At 32.7% G+C, this 4,796-nt stretch overlaps 1 long non-coding RNA gene across 2 annotated transcripts; it reads right to left on the bottom strand.

The window, feature by feature from the left end:
• Nucleotides 1–2,376: 2,376 nt before the first annotated feature.
• LOC141700895 (uncharacterized) lies at nucleotides 2,377–4,713 on the bottom strand. Of its 2 annotated transcripts, none has more exons than XR_012566580.1 (2): nucleotides 4,627–4,713; nucleotides 2,377–2,424 (listed from the first exon to the last, which is right to left on the bottom strand). It is a non-coding gene; the product is annotated as an uncharacterized LOC141700895 (long non-coding RNA). The 2 variants fall into 2 exon arrangements; XR_012566581.1 differs by lacking the exon at nucleotides 4,627–4,713 and adding an exon at nucleotides 3,270–3,400.
• Between the last annotated feature and the right edge of the window lie 83 nt (nucleotides 4,714–4,796).

The raw sequence follows: 4,796 nt of genomic DNA, 5'->3' as shown, positions 1-4,796 counted from the left end.
ATATTATGAATTTAATATACAACCAAAATTTATATGATAAAAATAACTTTTAAATGAAACTTTATTTAAGTTAAGTGTGTATATATATGTTCTTAATTGTACAAGTGTTTATTGTAAATTTAATAAGGAAAGAGGCTTAATTGTTAAATTTCAAAGCATAAATGCAACTTTCAAAACAAAGTTATATATAAAGTTGAGATCAATAAAGATTCAAATCAACTTTCAAAGCATAAATGCAACTTTGTGAACAAACTGAAAAAAAATATAAAATTAGCCTTTGATTTAAACTAACCATTTTTCATTTCAAATTAGAGAATATTAGAAATAAAGAAGAAGAAAATATCCCAAAACACAATTATTTGATAGAAGATTAATGATTAACTTGATAAGTTTATGGATGTTCTGTCAGGGAAATCAACTCCATACACCTGCCTTGATCACCAACTAGCTAAGATCTCCTGCACAAAAAGCTAATAGTTAGCCACTTTAAACATATATAGAGCAAATATTTGTACAAAATACTAAGTATATTTGATTGCACATGGAAAATAAATAGTAATGCAATTATTTTTTGTTCTATAAAATTTTACATTCACATTACCCTAGACTAGCTACTTACAATGTATAGTAATAATTTTTTATTATGATAAAAAGTAATTAAAAAGAGAGGTGACTATTTTCATCAGCAGCAATTTACTAATGTGTTAGTGGATATATATTTAAACAAGAAAATAATAACACTAGCTCCTTCTTTTTCAAAAAAAAATGTGAAAGTTGGTATATGTATGGTAAAATAATCTGCCATATTTTTCCCCTTTTGGCTACATATAGACCTTATTTTATGTAGATTTATACGGTCATGCAACATAGCGTACATATTGCTATAAAAACAGCACAGAGCATATAAGAATTGAGATAGAAAGGGAGACAGGGGCCTGACCTGAAGCATGGATGGCTTGAAAACCCAGGGCTACGGTGATGAATGAAAGGCCTGGCCTCAGCTGATGTGGTAGCTTCCCTGTCCCACGAGTTGGTCGTCCCATTACCACTGTGATCATCACCCCCCATTCCACCTCCACTCACGCTGTTCATCCCAGTTCCCAAGCCAAGAAAATCCCTGGTAAGCCTATTACGATATTCACTCTCAACATTCATCTGTGGATCCCCCAAAACATTGTTATTTACTTCAGGACCCAACCAACATTCCACCAGCATTTTTCACATCGGACATCATTCCTCCACGTGGAGCATTCATCTGATCAATTAAAGGTTCCATGCCACCGCCATATCCTCCACCACTTCCATAACTCCCACCACCCACATTCCAATTCTTGTACATTTCTTCCAAGGTGCGACCACCTCCATATACTCCAACACTGCTCATTCTATCTCCCAGAGCTCTCCCATAGCTATTAAAAGCAGATCCTATGGATTGTCCTGATAGCAAACTAGTAAACGAATTTGGATTTGAGGCCCCTTGTCCTAGCCGCGGAGTCAAGAGTAGCTGATGGCTCCCTGGAATTTGTGAATCTGCAGCTGGGCCCAGGTACATGGAGCCAGGGTTACTAGCCACTACAAGAAAAACAGCTAAATTTGACCGAAATTTTTCAGTCATATTTAACTAAAATTGACTGCTGGCGGTCATATTTAGTTAAATATGACCGAAATGTGTCGGTCTTTTTTAGGCTGGTCAAATTTAGCGAAATCGGTCAAATTTAATTAAATTTGACCGACTAAATATGACCGCTCAAATTTGACTAACTAAATTTGACCGTCTAAAATTGACCGACGGTAGTCATTTATATTTTTTCACTCTTGACTTCAAAATTTTAAAAAATTGAATTTCCCGCTCTTTATACATAAACATGACCAACTACGGTCAAATATGTCAAAATTATACATTTGACCGAGTGGCTCGCACTCAATTTTATAAATTTGACCAATTCATTTTCGAATCACATTTATAAATATTACCCTGATTTTTGTAGGTCAAATTTATAAATATGACATTCATTGGTCAAAATTAGTAGGTAAATTATTATATTTTCAATTTCTGGTCAAATTATAAAATCGAGTGATTTAAGTCAAATTTAACAAGCAAAATGCCAAATGTAACTAGTTTTAGTCAAATATAAGATTATATAAAATATACATACATAGATTAAGAGGATACAAAATTCCATTATATTTACATGTCTCTGGTTATAGTTGGATGTCAAGGGAACCACAATCATTCTACATACGTGTCATACCAGATAATTTACAAAAATAACACCACAAATTATCTTTTAAACAAGAATGTACCAACACTTAAAACATAAAAGCAGCACTGAAGCACAACTTCCAACACCTTCCAATAGCCATCAAGTTGCCAAATGTTAACAGCAAAGCAAATTTGATCGGATTGGAAAACACAATGAATGACTGCAAAAAAGACATCAAATGTTAAAAATTAGATTAGGGTGAATAGTCCAAAGAAGGCATATATAGCACATTGATGTAAACAATATGAACCAAGCATAATCTAAATAAAGCTCCAATTTTACATCATAAAGCTATCAACTCTACCGTACCCAAAGTAATAGTAGATAGGCTCAATTGGATCATACATATCTCTAATACGCCCTTTATTTGAAAACACATTTTAAGGTTTGAGAATTTATTATCGTAAATCAGAATACTATTTTACAATAACATTAGGTTTAAACTCGAGACCTCCGATATTAGGCTCTGTACTCGATTATATTATAACCAAATTTCCTTACACAAACATTGAATTAACATAATCGGCAATAAAAACTCTATATTTTATACAACAATACAACTTGTCATCACAATGCAAGTAAAATATATAAACATAAACATGAGGGTCAAATAGAGTTAATTTAAAAGGTCACACCAAAAGCATGAGGAATAAAGTAGTGAGCAAACAGGCAGTGAAAGCGTAAATTCTCTGGTAGATTAAATTAATATCAGGTATAGTAAATTAATGAATTAAATATTGATTTTAATTAAGATCATGAGTGTGGATTAATTAAACTGGTGATGAGAGAGTGAACAGAGGTCTTGTGTATCGTATAATATTTCATCTTCTCCTTCTTTACCAACCCCATGGTCAATATCATTTGGGATTTCCTATAATATTTACAAGGCTTATTGTGAAAATACTTAACCTGCTTCTATAAAATTTCTTCTCCTACATATCAGTTAGCAATCGAAGTATACGATTAATCATAAAAAATATACCAAATAAACAAACCAATACTAACCTGTTAAGGTGCCTATGAACATCAAAAATAACTATTAGAATATCATAAAGACCATTTTCACTCCACGCACATTCTACCCAAACTTTTATGTCTTTGGATCGGTATCCTCATCTTTTTAATATAAGCCCTGGGTTTTCAAACAAACACTGTACATAAAATCAAGAAAAAATTATAATAATCATACTGAGCAGTCCTATAAGAGCCTAATAAAAGTATACAATCCCTTAATACATTCACAACTCGTTCTAAAACAAAAATCCAAATTGACCATTATTCCCACTAGAAACAAAAATTTCAATTGCCTGACACACTTCTTACGCATGAAACACAGCTCCAGAGACATCAAGTAAGTCGAAGAGGGATACCAGAGATAAGTACCTAACAAAATTCTAATTTGGCCACATAACTATAATCATTAGATGTACATTGTAGGTTTGGCAGTGATAATTGAAATAAAAATTTTAAGACGACACTTCAACAATAGGTACATACAATTTGAGTGTCTCATTTGGTCATCACTCCTAAAACTTCATGTGTGGTTGTATTTGTCTTTCTGGAAACACCAACAACCTTTGTCCCAACTTATGACAAAAGGAAAATACAAGGCTTATTATAAAAATACTTAACCTAATTTTCAATATCCATATGATATTGACCATCGGTTGGTAAAGCACAATAACCTAATGATGTATCATGAAATTACAGCATGGTGGACCATCTCCAAATTGAACAATTAAGACATATGCAGGTACATACCCCTGCAACTTCAACAGGTTATCCTAATGAAGTACCTTTCTGGCTTCAACTACTTACAATAATTACCAGTCCTGGAGTCTCTTATTCAGAGTGATACACAAAACATAAAATTTGGTTGATATACTCTGAGGCTTGCGCCGAATGTTACTTTAACTAATAAGCTAAATTAATTAATGAGTTCACTATGTTTTCTAGAATAGTAATTGATTCTTACCAGGAATAAACCACAAGTAATCCGGGGGCTAGTTTTTAGTTTCTTTCCACATTAACAGTAACTTCAGAGTACATACTTTAAGGCAAAGACATAGTGCACATTTAGAGAGAGAAACCATGGAAAGGGAAATATATCAGGGTGACATTAATGGACATGATTTCTCACACAAAAAAACACCAATATCCCAAAAAGTCAGAAACTAATATCAGACATACCATATAATAAATTCAGATATCCAACACACTAAATTCAGATGAACAGAACTTTGAGTAGATTATGTTAATGTATATAAGCTAAAGAGGCCTAATTACATAACTCGGTTCTATAAGAAATCAAGATCTCTGATATAACCATTCATACACTTGTAATAATTCGTCTACTTTTTACCTTCTCAGCAGTAGAGGCTGTTGCCTGAAGCTGAACATTTTTCTCATCCACGCTCTTATGTAACATATCTATCTCATCTTCCATATTCTCCGCTTCCTGCAAAAAACCACAAAAAACACCATTAAATCTCAATCACAAATGTCACACAGTTAAAACAAATTCCAATAGAA

The sequence above is a fragment of the Apium graveolens genome, unplaced genomic scaffold (assembly GCF_009905375.1).
Source record: "Apium graveolens cultivar Ventura unplaced genomic scaffold, ASM990537v1 ctg3053, whole genome shotgun sequence".
NCBI classification, from domain to species: domain Eukaryota; kingdom Viridiplantae; phylum Streptophyta; class Magnoliopsida; order Apiales; family Apiaceae; genus Apium; species Apium graveolens.
The sequence above is the reverse complement of the archived record's forward strand: the minus strand, read 5'-3'. Positions and strand labels throughout refer to the sequence as shown.